Source organism: Aedes albopictus, chromosome 1 (assembly GCF_035046485.1).
Source record: "Aedes albopictus strain Foshan chromosome 1, AalbF5, whole genome shotgun sequence".
Taxonomy (NCBI): domain Eukaryota; kingdom Metazoa; phylum Arthropoda; class Insecta; order Diptera; family Culicidae; genus Aedes; species Aedes albopictus.
In genome coordinates, this window is record NC_085136.1 from 196,292,515 (window position 1) to 196,318,191 (window position 25,677).

A 25,677-nucleotide genomic window follows, 5' to 3' on the forward strand; every position below is an offset into this window, starting at 1 on the left:
CTACAAAGAATATGGAATTCAGATCGACCATTTGTTCGACAGACCAGCTGACGAACGAAAATAGGCTACGGTTCATCGATTTCGCCATCTGTATGAACGTGGTCATTCGTAGCACCTTATTTCAACGAAGCATTTCTTATTGACAAACCAAAGACAAATTTTGACAATATTCTATGTTAATGGTATCTTTGAGCTTTCAATGTTATTCTCTTCTATCCGATAACCTAACTCACATGATGTTTTGAATTGACTTTGGGTATCTTTTCAAAGTAAAGTTTTTTACTATTGACACGGGTTGAGGAATCCATGAAACAAAATCGATTTACATTCAAACATAAATTGAAACACGGAACATATTCAAATAAACATTATGATTAATCGTCGATGGGGGAGAAAACATGGGAAGGTATTTTTCCACTCAGACAACAGCAATATCTATATAGGTACATCATCGTACAACAATCTGCTTGAGCAAAACTGAAAGTGATTGGATCGTTGATCAATGAATTCCTTGATGGTAGCTTGTCGATGGCCATTCAACGTAATAACTCTCCAGTCAACGACTCTGGTGCTATGCGATTGCAGAATACCTAACGTCCGCAATTGAAGAAACTTCCTACCCGTGGCTGATTGAGCTTTACTGAAAATACAGCATATCAAGATTGAGCATGGATCATGGGAATTTTACCGCTCACTGTTGTTTGGTGATGATTTCCTTTGTACACAGTGCTGCTAGATGAAGATCTATCACAAGCAACATATCTGTTTCTGAACGATGGTAGCATCTAGGAAAATCCCGTTTATAGATAGTGTCGTCAAGGTGCGTAATTTGACTCGAAGCATGCGACGTGTTAAATTTATTCGCATATAACCATTCATCGTCGTCCGTTAGCAATGCTGTGTGTGGCACCGCACCGTTCGATTCATCAAGTTCAAGATTTGTGCCTTAGGCCACGGTAGCAGCCAGCTGTCTGTCTTGTCCGGAGGAAAAAACTGTCTAGATTGATTGTCTCTAATTATATGGAAATGAACGGATCCTCCACGCGACACGGGGAAAGTGCCAGGTGTGAGTAATGTTTTCAGACTTTCGAGCGGTGCTAATGTGAGTCTAATTGGACGGCCATCCGCTTTGACATTTTCTGTATTGAAATCGTTGGAGACTTCCAACGCCAATTCCTTTCCATGGATCATTACTTGAAGATAAAACTTCTCCAAAATATATCAACCCACCAAAACTTAAACATTGCAACCATAGTAAAAAAATCTATTAAAAAGATTAGAACTACACTACCGATCAAAAGTTTGGGGTAACCTCTTCAAAAACATGGCATATTTTGAGGCCCATATCTCCACCAATTTGCGCCGATTCTAAACCCCTAGATCTCATTCAAATGAAAATAAGTCAAAGTAATTTTGAACATGATTTAGGCGAAACTTTTACAAAAATATTTGTATAACTTAACCCAAAGTTGCCAAATTTTCTAAAAAAAACATAAACTAACGGCTGTGTCTCTGGAAATTGGGTCGACCAAATTTTAGGATGAGAGTGGTAATATAATCTATTTTCTATTAGCTTTTAACTGATTTTTTAAAAGACACGGACACGTTTAGTACTTCCAGTGAGCTATTCGCTCTTTGAAGGAAGCACGACACTAGACAACGGACTAGCATGCAACGCCCAGTGGCACAGCCGAAAACTTTTCCTGACAGCTGTGGCGGGAATCGAACCCGCGCTCCTAGCACGATGCGACTAAATGCTTGGTAACACTAGCCGCACGACCACGAAGCCATTTTTACCGAACTTGGATGAAAAATCTAGGAAAAAAGTTATTAAGTAAATTAACTCTTGATGTCATCGACCAAAAGTTTGGGTCACCCCTCAACATGATGTATCAGCCAAAAGTTTGGGGTCACTATCATAAAACATGGAAAAGTGATTTTGGCTTCGTCATCTGTAGTTCAATTTTATTTCTTTTTGGCTCATTTTAAAGATAATTAACTAAATTTACGTTTGATGTCTTTAATTTAACGTATTCAACGATTTTTATATATAAAAATGTTATGTAAAATTTATACTTTTCATTACATTTCGATCGACCTCAAATGCCAAACTAGAACTATTTTCCATTTTACTTAAATCCAATTTACCGTGTTTGATCGTATTATTCAATGAAAGCGAGAATTCGTTCTTAATTTTAAGACCATATTACTGATTCTTTTGCCGTTTTTCTTTTTTATCTGGGTTGAAACTGGATTGGCGGAAAATGTGTAAACAAACAAACGTCAAACAAATTGCAGCGCAAGGGAACCCATGTCGGAACTGGATAATAAAGAAAAACGACTTTACTATGTTGCCATGTGATTTATGGGGGGATACCTTCAAGACTCTTTATAGCTAAATCATTTTACGATATACAGATGCAAAATGGTGATTGGCAGATGAAGCTCTTGGTAAATAACTGTGAAAGTGCTTATAGAACACTATAGCTATAGCTGAAAGGCAGGATTTATCCAAGTGAGGACGTTACGCTAAGCAAAATAAAAATAACAATGATTTTTCTATCGTTTTCAAATAAACTAAAAAAATCTAATAGATAGTTAAATACCATCGATAACAATAAAAGTACAGTTAATTTGTTACGGTCAATTGTACATTAGTTAAAATAAATATACAATAATATTTCAGTAACAAATTTTGAAAACGACGTATAATCAATGGTCTCTCTCTCTTCTTGGCGTAACGTCCTCATTGGGACAAAGCCTGCATCTCAGCTTAGTGTTCTATGAGCACTTCCACAGTTATTAACTGAGAGCTTCCTCTGCCAATGACCATTTTGCATGCGTATATCGTGTGGCAGGCACGAAGATACTTAATGCCCAAGGAAGTCAAGGAAATTTCCTTTACGAAAAGATCCTGGACCGACCGGGAATCGAACCCGTCATGGTGTAGCATTGATTATACGTCGTTTTCAAAATTTGTTACTGATTTGTTGTCGTATGTAAGCATTTACATATCGCCATCGAATAACCATAGATTTTTATCTCGGTCACATTTTTCTCCAGCAATTACAGATGCTAATGGCCACCAGAATTGTGAACGATTTATGATACTGATCAAATGATCTGAAGTCTGGCCTGTGATATTTGGCAGTTACTTGGAAAGATTCATGGTAGATCAACAACTGTCAAGCAACACATACCAGTGCTCGTAAATTCTGGAAAGAAATGTTACCGGGAAATATAAATTCTATGGTTTTTCAAAAGCAAAAACAGCATACAAATAACAACAAACATTATTGTATTTTTATTTACAGCATATATTATACAGCGAAACATTTTTTTTGTCTCAAAAGCGAACTTATGTGTCTCTGACAGATTTTGGGTCGCTGAATCTGAATCCGGGCTCAGATTTACTCCAGCACGCTACAATTTTGAGCTAAACCTCAAATTATAGGGCAAAATGTGTGATTTTGGGCTTTTTTGACTGCAAGCCATGAAGCATGGACATATTTTTGAAGCATTCAAAGTGTAAATAAGTCAATATTAACATCTAAATTGATGATTTAGGGTATCGAGCCACTTGGATGGTGGCTTCTATATTCGTATGTTTTCCTCTATAACTCACGATAACAATTTTGAATCAATTGACTTGAAATTTTGTACACGGGTAGATACTATACCTATCTCACCGCATTTCAAATATTGTGTCAATTGGTTCAAATTTGACTGAATAGCGGAAAACAGACGAAAATAGAAGCCACCGCCCAAGTGGCTCGATTCCCTATGCCAAATATATCGTTTCACCAAATCAAATTTGATTATTTGTAGCATGTTATGGTAGGTAAAATATTTGCCATACAAGTCAGCCTTCAAAACTTCCATGGAACTTCAGTACTCAACTCAAAATGCTCAAAACTATGACATAAGATTTGGTAAAACTGAATATTAGCGTTAGCGTTAGCGTTAGCGTAGTTACGGTATACTTCGTAGATTGGATACTAACAACATTCATGTACCTTTTGCTAATCTTGCATGGATTGCTTTTCGGAACAAGGCTGGGGAGTTAACTTCGCTCCAATCTTATACAAGAATACCAAAAGCACAAATGTCATTATTCCCGGCCACGCCCATCTTTACCGTAACTTGGGATAGGGGAAGGAAATGTTGATGTAGCACTTATACAGGGGATAGACAAAATGATCGGGACAGGCAAAATTTTCACTTTAAAAAAAATGTTCAACTAGCTGTAACTTTCCGTAAAGTGCATCAAATATTCTCAAATTTTTACTGTAAGTTCATCAACTAGTTGTGTATCAGTGGTCAAAATTTGGGGAAGATCGGGCCATTTTCCACGAAGTTATAAAAAATCTTGAAAAAGGTAAAACTATCCGATAGTCAACTTTGAGCTATTATATCTCCGGATTTAATAAACCGATTGCAATGAAATTTTGACCATACATGACTTATATAATGAACTCTAGAAAACTTTTGACTAAACTTGAAATTTTCAACAAGAGAAAAAAATGTTGCGATTTTATTTTTTTCACGATTTTTTAGCAAATTGGTCTGTTTTTAATATGTATCCCATTACTTTTTCAAATTGTTGGCGGCTATGTTGTTACTTTCCTTCAAAACACGTTTATATATAAGTCAGTTAGAGGGAAATTAAATGAACTATAATTTGCATCTTGAATTTTGAAACGATGTTGAAGTTTTTGATAATTTGGTGTTTTATTAGAAAAATAATCTAATCGTTATAATTTTCTTCTGTGTTAAGAATTGCAAGTCAAGTTAACGGTTTTTCATAGCTCATTATAGAAGTCATGTATGGTCAAAATTTCATTCCATTCGGTTCATTAAATCCGGAGATATAACAGCTCAAATTTGGCTATCGGATAATTTAACCTTTTCCAATAATTGTTATAACTTCGTGGAGAATGGTCCGATTTTTCCCAAATTTTGACCACTGATACACAACTAGTTGATGAACTTACAGTAAAAATTTTAGAATATTTGATGAACTTTACGAAAAGTTACAGCTAGTTGAACATTTTTTGAAAAGTGAAAATTTTGCCTGTCCCGATCATTTTGTCTATCCCCTGTATAAGAGGCCTCCGACTCAGTGACACTCCCATAAGTACTACGGAGTGGGTGGTTGGGAGATGTATTATGTAGGTCAAGGATTCGCCTGAAAAGCTGGCGATGGACCCACGGCATTGGTTGTTTAGTTGGTTAAAATTTAATCTTTTGAAAGCCGGCAATCAAAAGAGATTTTTTTCTATTTATTGCTTAAATAATTATGTTCCTGCTCAGTAAGAGGCCCAAGCAGAACCGATCCCTCCAGGGTCATCGGAACATCACAGTAAATGTTTGAAACGCGTGAAAAAAAAAACAAATTTGGCGATCCGGAAAAAAAAACTCAATTATATAAAAAAAACGCGAAAACAACGAAAAAAACATCTCAATTTATTAAAAAAAAACGTAAAACGAGTTGAAGAAAATAAAATCAAAAGATATTTTTTCTATTTATTGTATAAACAAGTATGTTTCGGCTCAGTGCGAGGAACAAGCAGAACCGATCCCTCCAGGGTCATCGGAACTTTGCAATAAATGTTTAAAACGCAAGGAAAAAAAATTGGTGACTCGAAAAATAACAAAATAAAAGAAAAAATCGCGTTACACAACAACAAAAAACATCTCAATTTATCTAAAAAAAAAAAATAAAAAGATCGCGTGAAACGAGTAAAAAAAAACATGGTTGGCAATCCGAAAAAAAAAAATCAATTTTTCTAAAAAAAAAAAAAAAAAAAAACGCGTCCACACCCGCGACATTACGACACATGGTCTACCCGCCACCGAATGATATGGCGATCTTGACCCTTAAAAAAAATAAGAAGGATGTTTCGTCGTCCCGACTGCAGGGTTGCCCGCTTGTACATCTGAAATAGAAAATAGTATTAAAAGGTGATAGGCTCACAACAGTTACATAATTTTCGAAAATAAATCTCTCTTTACATAGACAAAAATTACCTGAATCCTCCTGAAACAAATGGTTTATTAGCAATAAAAAAACATAATACAAAAAAAAAGTAGAACAAATTATGATCTTGGATTTTTTTTTTGCATTTAAATTGACAAATCTAAAAAATTACAAGATCAGAATTTGTTATGGTAGATCTTACACCGTAACGCACCATTATAAGGTGATCTACCCACGTTACGGGGCGATTTGGTAAAACTGAATATTTAGCATAAACTGTTAATTAAGGTGTTAATTGACCAATTCATACTTTGATTGCTTTAAAAACTATTTTCCATGTGTATTGGCTTGCAGTAGTCAAAATAGCCCAAAACCACACATTTTGTCGTAAAATTTGAGGTTCAACTCAAAATTGTGACGTGCTGGAGCAAATCTGAGCCCAGATTCGGATTCAGCGAACCAAAATATGTCAGTGACACATAAGTTCGCTTTTGAGACAAACAAAAAATGTTTCGCTATGTTCTATTTGTTGTTATTTGTAAGCAACACACGCCTACTGGAAGACGCTGCGGTAAAAAAGTCCTTCGTCGAGGAGCTAGAGATCCGTGCTGCGGATATTCCAGCAGGTAAAAGCGTAGAAGATCAATGGAGCGCCATCAAGAACGCCTTCATCGCTACCGGCGAGAATAACTTTGGTGAGCTACGCACCCGGAGCAAGCAGTGAATCACAGATGATACCTGGATGAGGACAGTGGAGCGAAGGAAAGCTAAAGCCGCGAAAACACGAGGAGTCAAAGCCGTAGCCCGTCAGCGCTATACTTCTCTCGAGAAGGAAGTGAAACGCTCATGTAGATGGGACAAAAGAGCCTTGGCGGAATCCGTAGCCGACGAAGGCGAGAAAGCCGCAAACATCGGTGACATTCGTCTCCTCTACGATGTTTCACGTCGCCTTAGTGGGACTAAGATGAATCCTACGATGCCCGTGAAAGACACGTCTGGACTGTTACTGACCGACCCGGCTGACCAGTTGAAACGCTGGTTCGAGCACTTTGGAAACCTTTTTCAAGTGTCGATCACGCCACCAACACCTCAGCATGATCCGCCAAGGGTTCGACGTATTACCCGTGTCAACACCGAAGCTCCATCAGTGCAGGAGATAGAAACAGCCATCCGTAGCATGAAATCGAACCTGGGCCCAGGGATCGATCGCATATCAACTGAGATGCTCAAAGCTGACCCCGTAGTATCCGCACAACTACTGCATCAATTATTCTGCAACGTATGGGAAACCGCGACATTTCCGGCTGACCAAAAAGGGTGACCTGACTGTATGCGATAATTGGCGGGGCATCATGTTACTGTGTATCGTTCTCGAAGTCCTCTGCAAAGTGATTCTTAACCGGATACAGGAGATTGACGCAACTCTCCGACGGCAGCAAGCAGGATTCCGTGTGGACCATATTGTCACGCTCCGCATCATCCTGGAGCAAATCAATGAATTGCAAGAGTCTCTCTACCTGGTGTTCATTGATTACAAAAAGCTTTCGACCGTCATAGTCACGGAAACATGTGGGAAGCCCTCAGGTGCAAGGATCTCTCCGAAAAAATCATCGGCCTCATTGAAGCACAGTACAGGGTATTTTCATGCAGAGTACTGAACAACGGTGTTTTGTCCGATCCCATCGTTGCTGGAGTGAGGCAAGGGTATACTATCATCGCTACTGTTTTACATTTTAATCGACGAGATCGTGGTAGGTGCGATTGACCGTGAACCAAATCGTGAATTGCTGTTGCAGCCCATTACCATGCAGCACCTAAATGACTTCCAACTGGCTGATGACGTTGCTCTCCTAGCTCAACGGCGCTCTGATATGCAGAGCAAGCTCGATGATCTTGCCAATCGCTCCTCAGCGGCAGGTCTTACACCATCAACATAAACAAGATCAAATCGTTGGATGTAAACACGGTCAACCCTTCCAGCTTTACGGTAGTTGGGCAATCATGGGAGAATGTTAAAAGCTTCCAATATCTTGGTAGCCGAATGGCGGCCGATGGCCGCACCAAGATTGACATAGGTGCACAGATCAAGAAGGCGAGGGCTGCTTTTGCGAGTTTAAGAAAAGTATGGAAAAACAACCAGATTATTCAACGCACCAAAATCCGAATTTTCAACTCGAACGTGAAATCTGTGCTGCTATACGCTAGTGTAACCTGGTGTGTATCATAAGAGAACACTCAACGGATGCAGGTCTTCATCAATAGATGCCTGCGGTATATATTTCGTGCATGGTGGCCTCACAATTGGATCACCAACGTGGAGTTCCATCGTCGATGTCATCAAAAGGCGATATCGGCAGAAATTCGGGAGCAAAAGTGGAGGTGGGTCGGCCACATGCTACGCAGGGGCGGAAACGAAATCTGCAAGCAAGCGTACCCAGAGGTTCATGGTGGCACAGCCCCGACAATAAAATCAAGCAAGTCGACCACGCCACAATGAATACTCAATTGTCAAAGTCATATGAGATTGATGACATTTAGCAGCTCTGGTGGCATGTACGAAAATATGCAACGCCCAAGAAAGTCAAAAATATTTGCATTAAAGAAAGGCTCTGGACTGATCGGGACCCGAACTCGTGACCCTCGGCTATATGGACCTACAAAAACAAATTTATATACCCGGGTTTAAATGTATTTACCTGTTGTGCGAAAAATTTGCTACAATACGATGGAAGGGAAGAAGCGATGAAAATAATCTGAAAAAAAAGAAAACATTTTTCTTATCATTTCATGTCATGTATCATCATGTTATTGGTTTGCATAAATTGACAGTAAAGGTTAGTGCAATTTGCACATCTTCAACTTGTTGTAAATTGAGTTGATAATGACAAAACAGTTTATTATAATAATATAAAAAACCCAGATTAATCCACCTAGTGGTGATAGTGCCTTTCTCGTCGAACATGTACTCATGGTCTTTCCTTGGTTGGGATACAACTGGGATGATTTTGCTTCAGAATGTTGGCTTTGCAGTCTTTTAGGGAAATCGAAAATACTATCTTATGATTTTTTCCGACGTTTCGGTCCGTATGGGGAATTTTCAAGGGATCAATCAGTCAAGGTTTCCTAGTCAAGATGGCTTTTCTAGGTCAAAAATGTCATACGGAAATTTTGGTATATATTGAGTCCGTTCGGTTTGAAACCGTCGTGATGCGGACAATCTCCTACCTATCGGGCGGTCTAGAACTCGGTCCCTGTTTTGGGAATCTTCCGCTATTGCTTTGTTCAGCAAGATTCTGTGCATGAGCCATCATTCCGAAGCATGATCTTTCCATCGACGTAATCCGAACTGTTCCTGAACCCTGATATTACTTTATTTAGAAAAGCAATTATTTTAATATATACTACCCGTCATAAGTACGGACTCACAAAAAGTATTGCAACAATATTGCATCACCCTGTCTCACCTCGATATCTCAAAAACCAGAACACCTATAAAAATGCCGCCTTCAGAAAAGTTGTTGCTTTTGGGCTTCTGAATAACTTTGCTGAAGACAGCATCTTTGTAAGTCCTAAAGTTTTGGAGATATTGAGGTGAGTCAATGTGATGAAACATTGTTGCTATACTTTTTGTGAGTCCGTACTTATGATGGGTAGTGTAATTGGGAAACTTATTAATGGAACATATTCCAACGTTATGTTAAACGTATAGACAGAGCTGAAAAATATCATAATTTTCAGTTGACTGCTTGAGAACCTTCACTATCACTGAATCACTTCTGTCACAATCACAGATGACTTTACGGTCTTCGACAAAGTTTTTTTCTGCACACTTTAGTCTATATTTCATTATCATAGGTTACAAATAAAATTTGACAAAAAATGCAAGCAATAAACTCATAAAATAATTCCCAGTAGTTTTAGACGCAAAAGAGGATTGAAAAACTTTGTCCGGGGTTGATGCGATTATTTTCATGTTTCAATGTAACGTAGATCCATACTACTATATATTTTTACACCTCAGTAATCTGAAAGGGTGCGATTCTTGGTGTGATTTGATGAGATTGCTTTAGTACAGATAACCAGACATATCATTTTTAACATATTGCTATTTTATCCGTCACGAAAAAATAATCGCCAAATGCTAATCAGGTTGCGTTTCATAAGCAGCTGCAGGCTTGATAACGATAGTGAGTAAACGTCAAACGAACAAAAACAATTTATATTTGATTCAACAAGCACTATGGGTGAGTAGAGTGAGTCGTCTGCGTCTGTTGGTATGTGGCCTTAGTTCAGTCAAGATTTTGTTCTCTTACACATATTTATCGCTTGTATTGACTTTGTTCACTTTTGTAGTCCCTGCGAGCACCCAATGCTGGTTCTGCATCACTATCGGTAGCCTCTAATGTGATCTGAGCCTATTTTCTTGCTAATCGTTCATCAGGTTATTAAATAAATCGCGGTTTGATGTATAGCATGCATGGGTTTGGTTCACTTTTGTATTTGGCCACCCGAGAAACCCAATCTGGAACACTTCTGGTAGTTTTGAATACGGTCTGAGCCAATTTTCTTACTAACCGTTTTTCGAATTATCGAAAAAGCTACGATTTTATGTATAGCATGCATGGGTTAGGATCATTTTTTCATTTGCCTACATCCGGCGGGACACCAGGAACCGATTACAGGACAGTACCGATTGTCCCTTATGTGGTTTGAGACTACTTTCTTGGTTCATCAGGTTCCCTAAAAAGCCATGAATTCATTTTTGCATTTGACCACTTCCGGTGTAACAACTTAAACGGTTCTGGAACACTACCGATATTATCTAATGCGGTCTGAACTTATTTTCTTGCTAACTGTTCATCAAATTATCGAAAAATCCGCTATCTGATGTGTCGCATGCATAGGTTTGGTTCCTTTTGGCATTTGGCCACTTCCGGCGGTATACCCTAGACCGGTTCCGGAACTCTATCGGTAGTCTTTTAAAATATCTTAGATGTGGTCCACGATGTGGTCTGAGCCTATTTTCTCGCTAATCGCCGCTGTTCAATGTGCCGGGTTTAGTTATCTTCTACATTTGACCACATAGGTCGTTTCCAATATTTTCTTGCTAAATGTTTATCAGGTTAAATAAAGAGCAGCGATTTGATGCGTCGCATTTAAGGATTTGGTTATTTTTATGCTACTTCCGGCGTCTGGTCTGTAACACTACCGGTTCAGATCTGGTCTGAGAATGTTTTCCTGCCTACTGTTTATCAGGTTATCGAAACAGCCGCTATTTGATGTGTCGCATGCCTGGGTTTGGTTCACTTTCATATTTGGTCACTTCCGGCGGGACACCCGGAACCGGTTCCGGAGCACTACCAGTTCAGATATGGTCTGAGAATGTTTTCCTCCCAACTGTTCATCAGGTTATCGGAAAAGCCGGTGTTTGATGTGTTGCATGCCTAGGTTTGGTTCACATTCATATTCGGCCACTTCCGGCGGGACACCCGAAACCTGTTCCGGAACACTACCGGTTCAGATATGGTCTGAGAATGTTTTCCTGCCTACTGTTTATCAGGTTATTGAAACAGCCGCTGTATGAAGTGTCGCATGCCTGAGTTTGGTTCACTTTTTTATATGGCCACTTCCGGCGGGACACCCGAACCGGTTCCGGAACACTACCAGTTCAGGTGTGGTCTGAGAATGTTTTCCTGCCTACTGTTTATCAGGTTATTGAAACAGCTGCTGTTTGAAGTGTCGCATGCCTGAGTTTGGTTCACTTTTTTATATGGCCACTTCCGGCGGGACACCCGAACCGGTTCCGGAACACTACCAGTTCAGGTGTGGTCTGAGAATGTTTTCTTGCCTATAGTTCATCAGGTTATCGAAAAAGCCGCTGTTTGATGTGTTGCATGCCTGGGTTTGGTTCACTTTCATATTTGGCCACATCCGGCGGGACACCCGGAACCGGTTCCGGAACACTACCAGTTCAGATACGGTCTGAGAATGTTTTCCTGCCTATTGTTCATCAGGTTATCGAAAAAGCCGCTGTTTGATGTGTTGCATGCCTGGGTTTGGTTCACTTTCATATTTGGCTACTTCCGGCGGGACACTCGGAACCTGTTCCGGAACACTACCGGTTCAGATATGGTCTGCGAATGTTTTCCTGCCTATGGTTCATCAGGTTATCGAAAAAGCCGCTGTTTGATGTGTCGTATGCCTGGGTTTGGTTTACTTTCATATTTGGTCACTTCCGGTGGGACACCCGGAACCGGTTCCGGAACTCTACCGGTTCAGATATGATCTGGTACTATTTTCCTGCTTACCGTTCATCAGGTTATCGAAAATGCCGTGGTTTGATGTGTCGCATGCATGGGTTCGTAGCGCTTTCATATCTGGCCCCATCCTGGGATACCGATCCGGAACACCAAAATGGCCATAACTCCGGAACGGCTGGACCGATCTGAACCATTTTCAATAGGAAACAATGGGACAAAATGCCGTGTCGAATGAACCATCGGTTGTTGAAATCGGTTGATATTTACTATCTAAATATGAGGTGACCTTTTTCTACACACACACACATATACACACACACACACACACACACACACACACACACACACACACACACACACACACACACACACACACACACACACACACACACACGGAGCCATACCGAATTCCCCCCGAAGATGGAAACTGGACAGCAGATAGGGCGAAAACAGTAGCAGTCTGGACAGCGGGAAGATATCCCGTGCAAGAAGTGGTGTACTGCGCAGATGAAGGTTTTGTGGTTGTGAAAATCAACGGAATTTTTATATGTAGCTGCTATGCCCCACCAAGATGGACGATAGAGCAGTTTAACCAAATGCTGGACAGGATAACCGAGGAGCTAATCGGCCGAAGACCAGTCGTCATTGCCGGCGATTTTAACGCTTGGGCGGTCGAATGGGGTAGCCGTCTCACAACCCCAAGAGGAAGTAGTCTACTGGAGGCCCTAGCTAAGCTAAACATAGACATCGCCAACGAAGGTAGCACCAGTACGTATCGTAGGGAAGGTAGAGAGTCTATCGTCGACGTCACCTTTTGCAGTCCTGTTCTGATGGGAGCGATAAATTGGAGAGTATGTGAGGAATACACCCACAGCGACCATCAAGCCATCCGGTACCATATTGGAGGCAGGACTCGGCTGGAGTCACGTGGGACACAAACGAATGAGCGGAGGTGGAGGACAGCGAACTTCGAAAAGGACGTGTTTGTGGAGGCGCTAAGGCTGGAGAGCAATTCACTGAACCTCAGTGCAGAAGAGCTGGTAGCGGTACTATCCCGCGCGTGCGACGCTACAATGCCAAGGATGGGAAAACCAAGAAACAGTCGACACCCCGTCTACTGGTGGAACCCAACGATTGCTGATCTGCGAGCACAGTGCTTACGAGCTAGAAGAAGGATGCAGAGGGCTAGAAATGACGGTGATAGGGAGCAACGTAGGTTACCTTACAGAGCAGCAAGAGCCGCATTGAACAAAGCGATCAAGCTCAGCAAGAAAGCCTGTCTTGACAATCTCTGTCATAAGGCCAACTTGAATCCATGGGGTAGTGCGTACAAAGTAGCAATGTCGAAGATAAAAGGTCCTGCGGTACCACCCAACAGATGCCCGGAAAAGATGAAAGTTATCATCGAGGCACTGTTTCCGATTCACGAGCCGACAATCTGGCCGCCCACACCGTACGTCAATCAGGATACCCACGATGAAGAAATCAGGGTGACTAACGAAGAGCTGATCGCGGTAGCGAAAGTCTTGCCAATCGAGAGAGCCCCTGGCCCGGACGGGATACCAAACGTGGCCCTAAAAGCAGCAATCTACGAAAACCCGGATATGTTCAGGAGCACAATACAACATTGCATTCAGGAGGGCAGTTTCCCTGACATCTGGAAACGACAGAAATTGGTGCTACTGCCAAAGCCTGGGAAACTTCCCGGCGACCCATCAGCGTATAGGCCGATATGCCTATTGGATACCGTTGGTAAATTGTTGGAGAGAGTGGTCCTAAACAGGCTCACGAAATACACTGAGAGTGAGAGCGGTCTATCAGAATTGCAGTTCGGATTCCGGAAAGGCAGGAGCACTGTAGATGCCATCAGAACGGTTGTGGATGCTATGCAGACGGCGCAGAAGCAACAGAGAAGGGGAAACCGTTACTGCGCGGTGGTCACCCTAGACGTCAAAAATGCTTTCAACAGTGCCAGCTGGGCAGCAATTGCCGATTCGCTGCACAGGCTGAGGGTACCTGAGTATCTGTGCCAGATTCTGAAAAGTTATTTCCAGAACCGCAGATTGATCTACGAAACAGACGCCGGAAAGAGGAGTGTGGCTATTACGGCGGGCGTTCCACAGGGATCCATTCTGGGCCCGACTCTCTGGAACGTCATGTACGATGAGGTTTTGAAACTGAGCCTTCCCAGAGGAGTAAAGGTCGTCGGATTTGCGGATGACGTGGCGCTGCTTGTGATCGGAGAAACACGAGAGGAAGTAGAAGTACTGGCCACGGAGGCGATAGACACGGTGGAAGACTGGATGCGGGAGAAGAAGCTATCTCTAGCTCACCACAAGACTGAGATAGTTGTCATCAGCAACCGGAAGAATGTGCAGCATGCAACAATTGTTGTTGGCGAGTGTACTATCGACTCGAAGCGCGAAGTCAGGCACTTGGGAGTGATGCTAGACGACCGACTGAACTTCAACAACCACGTTGACTACGTCTGCAAGAAGGCCACGGTGGTGATCTCGGCACTATCCCGGATCATGCCTAACAACTCTGCGATCATCAGCAGCAAGCGGAGACTACTAGCGAGCGTATCATCATCCATCGTCAGATACGCAGCCCCAGTGTGGTCGTCGGCATTAAAGACTGGAAGAAACCGCGCCCAGCTGAACCGTACGTCCAGGCTGATGGCGATGCGAGTGTCGAGTGCGTATCGAACCATCTCGTCAGACGCCGTGTGTGTAATAGCCGGGATGATCCCTATCTGCCTTCTACTGGAAGAAGATAGCGAATGCTACAGGGACCGAGGCACAAGAGGAATTCGGAAGAGAGCGCGAGTCAGCACACTACACAAGTGGCAGCAGCAGTGGGATAACGCTGCGAATGGCAGGTGGACTCATCGTCTAATTCCCAACGTGTCGATGTGGATCACCAGAGCACACGGGGAGGTTAACTTCCACATGACACAATTTCTGTCTGGTCATGGGTGCTCTAAGCAGTACTTGTACAGATTCGGCCATGCCAGTTCACCAATCTGTCCTGAGTGTCGGGACACAGAAGAAACACCGGAGCACGTCATCTTCAGTTGTCCAAGGTTCGCGCATTCGCGAGGAGAAATGGCAGCAATTGTCGGCGTCGACGTAAATGTGGAAAATATCGTCGAACGTATGTGCAGCGACGAAGAAAAGTGGAACGTAGTTAACAGGACTGTAGTTCAGATCATGGTTGTACTACAGCAAAGTTGGCAGGAGGAACAACGATCGGTTTCGGGAGATATTCCTTCGCCGGGAAACTCTCTGACGGAGTATAGCCGAGGGCTAGTAGAGTAGAACGCGTCGTAGCACCGGTCTGGGTCGTCGGAGCGCCAGTGAACCGGACGCCAGGACCCACCGGCATCGCTGGAGTGACTTCGGCACCCTGCCGGTAAGTTCGTAATGTCCGCAAGGCGTAGAAGATGTCTGCCTCCGGGCGGGTCTGCGCTGAATGGCGAAAAATGTAGGAAATTAACAAATTACTAACAGGAGCTAAATGGTTCAGCATGACGCATGTTGCTTGCTGATTGGCGAAACCTAACAAATTAACAACAAGAGCTAAATGGCTTAGCATGGAGGTAGCGAAAGAGCATAGAAAATTTTAACAATAACAGCGTAGAATAACAAATTGGTGATGGTGCACAAGGCACATAACGCCTCCCCTCCGAAGAAATACTGCATGGTGGTACCGGAGGGGAATTTAAGGTGGAGGTGAACTAGGAGAGTGTTTTTAGTGGGTAGGCGCACATTCGAATCCCACACAGCGTCTTTTGAAGATTTTTGGACTCCTAGAATAAAAAAAAAAAAAAAAAAAAACACACACACACACACACACACACACACACACACACACACACACGCACATACGCACACACATACATACACTAGGAACACTAGGAAACTCGAACCGAATAACCGCCGGCGTCCAGCTTACTGGTGGAATGAAACGCTCAGCACCCTACGTGCTGCCTGCCTTAAAGCTAGAAGACGATTTCAAAGAGCAAGATCCGAAGCGAGCAGAGAGGAACGCAAGGTGATTTTCCGCGAGGCCAGGACCGCTTTCAAGCGGGAGATTGCTCTGAGCAAGGCCAATTGCTTCAAGGAGCTGTGCAGAGAAGCAGACGCCAATCCCTGGGGACAAGCTTATCGCGTCGTGATGGCGAAGATCAAGGGCCCAGCTACACCAGCTGAAATGTGCCCTGAAAAGCTGGAGGTAATTGTGAACGGCCTCTTTCCGAATCACGGTTTAACCACATGGCCACCTACGCCGTACGTCGACGGGGTGGAAGTAGCTGCCGGCGCAAACCGGGTGTCTAACGAGGAACTCCTTACAATAGCCAAAGGACTAAAAGTGAAGAAAGCCCCTGGTCCAGATGGTATCCCCAACATGGCATTGAAAGCGGCGATCGAAGCGTTTCCGGACATGTTCAGGATAACGATACAGAAATGTCTGGTGGATAGCTACTTCCCAGACATTTGGAAGATCCAGAAGCTGGTGTTGCTGCCAAAGCCTGGCAAGCCGCCAGGAGACCCAGCATCGTATCGACCGATATGCCTGCTGGATACGCTTGGCAAACTCCTGGAGAAAATCATCCTGAACAGGCTGATAAAGTGTACGGAAAGCGAGAGCGGACTGTCTAATAGGCAGTTCGGGTTTCGGAAAGGGAAGTCGACTGTGGATGCAATCCGGACAGTCATTGCAAATGCGGAGAAAGCCTCAAAGCAGAAGAGGAGAGGTAATCGTTACTGCGCCGTGGTAGCTATAGACGTGAAGAACGCATTCAATAGCGCCAGCTGGGAAGCCATCGCCACTGCACTACACAACATGAGGGTCCCTGACTATCTGTGCAAGGTTCTGAAAAGCTACTTCCAGAATCGAGTCTTGGTCTACGAGACAAACCAGGGTCAGAGATCGGTTAGAGTCACGGCGGGTGTGCCACAGGGCTCCATACTCGGCCCAACGTTGTGGAATATTATGTATGACGGAGTGTTAAGACTTGAACTACCCGGAGGAGTCGAGATCGTCGGTTTCGCGGATGACGTCGTCCTTTCGATAACCGGTGAGACCCTGGAAGAAGTAGAGATGCTGACGGCGGAGACGATCGGTTCCATCGAGGCTTGGATGAGTGAAGTAAAGCTGCGGTTGGCTCACCATAAGACAGAGGTAGTGCTAGTCAGCAACTGTAAAGCAGTTCAACGGGCCGAAATCAACGTCGGCGGACAGGTTATCCCGTCAAAGCGTGCGTTAAAACACCTGGGCGTGATGGTGGACGACCGATTGAATTTCAATTGCCACGTCGACTATGCCTGTGAGAAGGCAGCGAAAGTTGTTAATGCTGTATCCAGGATTATGCCGAACATCGGTGGACCGAGCAGCAGCAGCAGACGTCTTCTGGCGGGAGTATCCTCTTCGATACTTAGATACGGAGTTCCGGCCTGGGCTACAGCGCTGAAACTGAAGCGGAATCGAACAAAACTTTCGAGCACGTTCCGGCTCATGGCTATTCGTGTGGCGAGCGCGTACAGGACGATATCGTCGGAAGCAGTCTGCATTATCGCCGGGATGGTTCCCATACACATCACCCTGGCAGAGGATGTAGAGTGTTACCGGAGAAGAGGCACAGCAAACGTGAGGAAGACAACCAGAGCGGACTCGTTGGCTAAGTGGCAGCAAGAGTGGAATGACGCGGAGAAGGGTAGATGGACCTACCGGCTTATCCCAGATGTGTCGGTATGGATGTCCAGAAAACACGGAGATGTGAACTTCTACCTAACACAGTTCTTGTCAGGTCATGGATGCTTCAGACAGTATTTGTATCGATTCGGCCATGCAGAGTCCCCATTCTGTCCGACATGCCCAAACAACGAGGAGACACCGGAGCACGTGATATTCGACTGTCCGCGATTTGAAGAAGTACGTGGTGACATGCTAGCGAGCGCTGCTGGAAATCTGAGTCCCAACAACGTAGTAGAGAGAATGTGTCAGGACGAAACCGTATGGAATGCGGTGAACAGAGCGGTCACGCGGATCATGTCAGCTCTCCAGCGGAGATGGCGCGAAGATCAAAGAGTATTGGGTCGCGATCGGAGTAGGCTTGATCCACCGCCGGGGACTTGACCGAGTCGTTCGTTGCGTAGTACCGGTTATAGGTCGTCGGGGCGCCGGTGAACCGGAAGTCTACCACCAACCGGAATCGCCGGGCCGACTTCGGCACCTTACTGGTCGGGTTGAAAACATCGGTGTCGAGAGAACTTCCACCGTCGGGGTCTTTCTCTGTCGGAGTAGGCTAGGTCCGTCCACCGCCGGGGACTAGACCGAGTAGACCGCGAAAAAGCACCGGTGCTTGGTCGTCAGGGCGCCTGTGAACCGGAAGCCAGTCTCCAACCGGAATCTCAGAACCGACCTTGGCACCAGCCTGGGAAGTATCGGTAACGGAAGAAGTTTCAGTGTCGGGGAACTCTTCGTCGGATAGGGTAGATCCACCGTCGGGGACTATCCGAGTCGTGCGCGAAAAGCCTGAGTGCTGAATGGCACACGGACGGCATTAGAATAACAAATTTGGTGTATGTTTGTACCAACTGTGTCGCTGAATGGCGATAGGTTAGGTACGAACACTAAAAAGATTAGAATAACAAATTTAGAAGCGACAAAATGTGCATGAGCACAGAAGAAGAAGAGCGCATGAGCGCATTGCCCCCCCTGAAGCAGTCGCATCAGTGGTACCAGGGGGATCGAGGCGACAAGGTGTAGCAGAGTTTTTCCAATCGGTTTTCTCTGCTCGGGAGGTTGGGAGGAAAAAAAAAAAAAAAAACACATACATACACACACACAGACATCATCTCAACTCGTCGAGCTGAGTCGATTGGTATATAAGACTTGACCCCTCCGAGGGCTCTATCAAATTTTCGTTTTTGGAGTGAACATATAGCCTTTCGGTACACCTTGGTGTACGAGAAAGGCAAAAATAAAACTTCAACAAAGTTGTGGAGCACAGAATTAAGTACTAAAAATAATTAATTAATTTATTCATTTATTTACTTCAACATCTTTACAAGAACAATCCATATAGGGAGACTCAGGGCATTATAATTTACCTAGCTTGGTTGGGAAAGATTTGACACCAACTTTCATTTGAGTTCAACAGGTTTCAAAAACCTTCCATGACGAAGAGAGAAAAACTGCCGAAAATACGGAAGTTCCCCTATTGCTGTAAGTTTCCAAATACGTTGACCAAAGGTTCTCGTAACCTGCCATAGGCCATTGAAGTTTTTCTGCAGAGTGCAACACTCAGTTCTTGACTAACATGAACCTTTCATCACTTGTCGTACTCGTATTATTTCAATAATCTCTTGTAGGCACATGTAAGCCCCAACAAAAACATATGATTTGACCTAATAATTTCCGCTCCATAATGATCATTCAAGACGACCACAAAACGGTGCATACTGGCCACTGGCAACGACGGCCGTCCGTTTGCTGTGCTACTGCGTTCGAGACCGGCAAATATAGCCCATTTTTTCTCTAACGGGAGTCTTTCTCACGTGTGCATTCGCTGACGGCTTATCACGCGCTGACCAACCTGGCGGCAAAACAATTTGTGGTCAAGTGCTGCACGGATATAGGCATCATAAACACGAAGGAAAAATTAATTCACTCTATCGCAGCTGATTTCAACAAACACTGTGAAAAAAGTTTCTAAAAACGAACCTTGATCAGATAACGTACAAACCTGTTCCCAAATGGTTCAATTCACTTTCTTCCACGCTTGTAGCCTAGGGCTTCCCCGTTGGTCAAGCGAGTTCACTAAAACTGAGTTAGTAAGTCAGTATGTTTTCAAAGCAGACAAATAAGTCGAAATAAAAGCAAGCGAGCTTATGGATGTTCAGGGCGTAGCCAATTGGTGTCTGCAGATGTAGGGGCATGGTCTCAAGACTGCAGCTTGATAAAAGGCATCGGTCGTGTGGGAATAGATTGAATGCACGTAGCGTCGTAGCATCATATCTTCACGCACGCACATGAAAGGGAAAACAACTATTAACGACATAAAACGCACCATTCATGGCAACGATTTACGCAGTTTGAGGCTTTCATTGAGAGAGCAGTAGTGTTATCACATTCTTTGCTCGAAATTGAAGCCTGATTTTCAGGAAAGTCTACCTGTAGCTAAAAGTTGTCTAATGCCGGCCAAGTGCCCATTTGTAACGTACGATTAATTTAATGGCTACATGGACCAAAACTAGATTTTCATCAAAGAACCTCACAACACAGAGGGAGACCGTAACTACTGATCGTTAGGGTGCTCCTATGCCCATCCTACTCAAAACAAAGGATTTAATGACTGTTTTTGTTGTTGTTGTTTATTTGATAAGCAGTAAATGCCTGATAATAAAAAGAATCGAAAAAGCAATCAGTGCCGTAATCGCTTTGTCTCAAAATAGGAGGAATTGCTTATTTTAAATATGACAGCCTAAAATTTAATATATTCAATGATTTTCATTTGGTAAAATCTTATGCAACGCATTTCAACATTTTCAACAAAAATCAATGTTGCATTAGTTAACAGTTAGTATCATTCACTAGATCATTCATTATAATTCAAAATAACACTCACTCACTCACTCACTCACTCATGTATGCTGAGCACCTCTGGGGGTACAAAGGGCCAACGTAAAAGATCTTCATCTTAGGCGGCTGCTCGCTTTAGCCTTGACCTGAGTCCAGGTCAGATTCCTATCGATTTCCTTGATTTTCTTGTTGAGGCTTCTTCGTCACGAGCCTCTGGGTCTGCCTCTGCTGTGATATCCGGATTCCTAATCCAGTGCTTGTGCGCAGATTTCGTCTCCGCCGACTCACCTCCAATGGGGCACGTTCGGTGTAGTACTAGATTTGTAGTAATGAGCTGAATTTTAGTATGGTGAGAAGGTCAATTCTCCGTTTCTGAATGAAATGGTGCAAAAAGCGTGGATATTATGATTCCTTGCCTAATTTGATGCTGTTTGAGCAAAACTTTGGATAACTATGTTGTTTATGTTGCAAGAAATGGAGAAAAAAAACAATACTGTTGTCCAAAGTTTTGCTCAATTAGCATCAAATTAGGCAAGGAATCATAATACCCACGCTTTTTGCACCATTTCATTCAGAAACGGAGAACTGACCTTCTCACCATACTAAAATTCAGCTCATTAAGTCATTACTACAAATCTAGTACTACACCGAACTGTCCTATTATGTTCTTGAATTTCTGTTGATTATCGGTTTCTGATGGCATCGTCGATGGAGTTCAGTACTCGAGATCCAGTTGTGAAGTCATCATACCCGAATTATAGCCACAGGCATCGGTTGATATTTAATAACATGTAGCTTCTATATGGTCTCTGCTGACACGCACCACACACTAAGAATGAATCGCAGAATTCTGTGAAATAATTTACCGAATCTCAACTGTAAAATAAGTTTTCACAGGTCTTTCTGCGAATTTCAAAGCTTTTCAAACCAACTGTCAAAACTTCACAGAACATTCGGTGATGGCTAACAAATGACACAATTCTGTGAAATTTTTACATTACTGTTCGGTAAACAACAAAATTTTTACCGCGGACTGCGATTTTCACCGAATTTCTGTAAAATCAGTAGTCCGCCATATTCCCAAGAGCGTGCAGGGAGTCAAAACACAACTGATTTGTTTTATTGGCTATTCCGTGGAGGTAATAAAACTAAAGTGAATTCCAGAAAAAAACATTTTCAATAATAATTCCGTAAGTACTATTTGCACCTTTATAATATATTTGTTTGTAGTTATTTGCCTGCTTTTTCTGCTAGATTGAAGTGCCCGGACATATCACCCATGATGCGCACTGCATAAAAAAATGTGTGAACAGTCGCTTTTTTCCCGTGAATTGGTATATGTTGCCTTCGCAATGTGTACAGCTGATTTTTGGAATAAATATTGCAGTATCAAACAAATCTAACAGATATTGGTTTTGATTTTTTTTTTGGGAAAACTTTAAAAAACACCAAATAATTCGGTGAACAGTAAATAAAATAACTGAAAAATCACCGTAAATTTGTAGAAAAACACCGAAAGTTCTGTGAAACCAACAAAAATAAATAACAAATTCACATAAAATCGGTAAAAAAGTCACCGAAATGTTCGGCGAATTTGACAGATGAACATTTTCAATTTTTACAGATCGTTCGGTGAAACAAAAAATCACCGAACAGTTCACCGAAAATTCTGCTGTTGAGATTTCGGTGAAATTTCGCAGAATTCTGTGATTTATTCTTAGTGTGCACGTTTCGCTGGCGTAGAACAGCACCGATTTCACGTTGGAATTAAACATACGAATTTTGGCGCGTTGATTGATCTGATTTAATTTTCAGATATTTCGTAAACTTGCAAAAGCAGCCCCTTTTTTGTTCTAAACCAAAGGGGGGAAATCTGCTCAACAGACACCCGAACAGGCAGATACGGGTATTGTGGGGTTAAGGCCATCTTCTACAACAAAAGTAAAAGCCAAGACTACTCTCTCCTGGACCCATTAAACAACATTCCTATGGTCGCCAGACCCTTTGTTTCTCTGGAACCACCACTGCTGAAGGAAAGGGTATCACCACCCTTCAGGTCCTATCAGCTGCACCAGAAGGTTGCTGACAGTTGGGTATCCAATCCACATGCCCCGGCCCTTACCGGGGACCCCTTTCCAACCACTGGCTCGGATAGAAACGCTACCAGGATGTTCTCTTCGCAGCTACTTAATCGCTGTAAAGGCACAATTTCGACCGCAGGGCACCGGTATGACCTACTACGCCGACTCCGAAACCCTTGGACCACCTTTTGTACCGCATCTGAACTAGCCATTCTCCGAGTCCACGTGCCACCGTGCCACTATGGCCGTTGAAACGGAATTCCAGCCAAACTCATCCCAAGATTGTCTGAAGTTGTGTCCTCCCTGTTGTGCATAAACGCGGACACACGAACAAAACGTGTTCCGCCGTTTCCTCTCAACCAGCCTCACTCAAAAACCACCTGACAGAGCAGTTCTTGAGCTGCATCACAGTGGTTCGGGTTCAGCTGCGTTACCTGTGTGATTTGTTCACTGCGGCTTTCTTGAAGGCCGGGCGTCTCAGACCAGCCGTTGGATACCTGTTGTTCACGGGTTTCGCGGTACAAATCATACAAATGGGTGAAATCGTGCAGTGTTGTGCCTTATGACCTTATGCGCCGCATCTTCTATACAGTTTGCTCCTGTCAGGGCCTTTACATTCCCATGACTTGTGTCCTGGTTCCAGACACCTAAAACAAACCTCCGGTGGCTCGTGGCATATGACATACTCATCAGCCTACCATGATCCTCCCTACTTTAACGGATTTTTTTACGTCCGCCACAGGTAGCTGAACCGAGGCTACCTGTGTCCCTACCTGTCCCGGTTTCGGTGGCCACCTGCACGTCGCACTGTTGCCGCAGTGCCGTGACGAACTCTTCCACTTTGGTGACCTTGTCTAGGATTTCCGGCTTCAGAGTCGCCTCTTGTATATGAGCCCTCGTAGCGCGTCGCCTTTCTCGCGCTTGGCACTTGCTTTTTTACGCCTTATTGGTTTGGCGTCCCTGTTCTCCTCGACCTACGGCTTTTTCTTCCTCCTCTACTCTGTGGTTGCTGAGGGCCTAGCAACGGTCACAACCTCTTCCGGTCCACCGTTCCTAGCTTTCCGGGACGCTGGGCAGGAGCTTGACTTGCCGGAATTATTGCCGACCTTCATAGTTAGTATCCTTTCGGGAACCGCCAGACAGCTCCTCACCTGAGGGCTGCCTCGCACGCTTCTGCTAGTGTTTAGCACGAGCTGTCGCACTTCCAGCGAAAGCGAAGGCCTCCGTCTGGGGAGACTTCGTAACCTTTACTTTAACCGGTTCCGCAACTGCTGCAGCTTTCACGAGTCTCACGTGATTCTGCTTGGCATTGTCTATCGACTTACAAAATCTCAACAGGGCCGTTTTCAGGACCTTACTTATGTTGGACTTCGTGAACGCAAAGTCGATGATCTTGACAAGCAGCCGCTCAGCCACCTCGATCTCGAACAGACATTCTCTTTTTTGGTTGATGGCCCTGATCAACCACGCTCCATCGAATACCTCCACCGGCAGGCTAGCCGGGGAATGGATCGAAGCTCCAACGCTGGAGCTGCGTGCACAGCTTCCCATTCCTACCTCCTCGCTTCTCCTTAACGGAGACCTCGTCAACCCACTTCATCTGAAGGGTTTAGCCTCACCACTACCACTACCTCTTTATTGATTTTGATTTTTGTTTCAGTTTTTTTTTCATGCTTAATCCCACGAACAGCATGCGAAAAGAGGTCCACCACGCCAGAGCCCTGCATTAACGTGATAAGGGACAAAATACTGTGGGGGTGCCCAAGTACTCTACTGGCTCCGTTAACGATCGAGCATCTTTTTCACCCCCTCGATCACCAATTCCTCGGCACGGGTCGCTTGACACCTTGAATTGGGGTTAGCATTCCTATTCTTAGCCGGTGAATACGCGTCTGACTCGCTAGGGGGGTGGAGGGTGGGGTTGATCACGGATCACTGATTGCTTAACAGTAGTTTAATAGCCGCATACGTAAAAAATATACTATAAAAGGCAGTCATAGTGCCTCTACATAAACTTTACAATGGAGAAACTAGCGGTAGGCGTAGCGCCATTGACCGTTCTACGTGAAAACGCGAAATAGACGACCCATTCCTACACTCTCGAAACGAATTTCAGCACCGCTTGCGAACCCGAACTACTTTAGCAGCAATCCTTGGCACCCCCGCTACAGCCCGATTCTCCTCTCCTCTTCTTGGCGTAACGTCCTCACTGGGACAAAGCCTGCTTCTCAGCTTAGTGTTCAATGAGCACTTCCACAGTTTTTAACTGAGAGCTTCCTCTGCCAATGACCATTTTGCATGTGTATATCGTGTGGCAGGCACGAAGATACTCTATGCCCAAGGAAATCTAGGAAATTTCCTTTACGAAAAGATCCTGGACCGACCGGGAATCGAACCCATCACCCTCAGCATGGTCATGCTGAATACCCGTGCGTTTACCGCCTCGGCTATATGGGCCCTCGTAAGAAATTATTAATCAAATTTGCAAAATCTACAATCCATTTCTGACTATTGAAATTCTCACAGAAAAAAAAAATCTTTCACACGCGGAGACTATCCGGATGGTGTAGCACCGGCAAATCATGCTAATGTTATCATATATCTAGCAAATATCTATCTATCTATCTATATATATAAAAATGAGTTTGAAGTTCATTTGAGGCAACAAAACTCAAGAACGGCTGAACCGATCAGGATGACTCTTGCATGGTTAGTTTCGTATTCATGGTGGCTGTGTTTATATGTAAAAAAAAGTTAGGAAAATGAA

The 25,677-nt window shown here is 43.7% G+C and overlaps 1 protein-coding gene across 1 annotated transcript in view; it reads right to left on the reverse strand.

Annotated features, from left to right (window-relative positions):
• LOC109397238 (proline-rich protein 36) overlaps window positions 1–25,677 on the reverse strand; it is a 191,455-nt gene that overhangs the window by 107,364 nt on the left and 58,414 nt on the right. The window contains exon 2 of the mRNA XM_062846081.1: window positions 8,677–8,733. The gene's annotated coding sequence lies outside the window, so the exon portion shown is untranslated. The remainder of the gene's footprint in view (window positions 1–8,676; window positions 8,734–25,677) is intronic.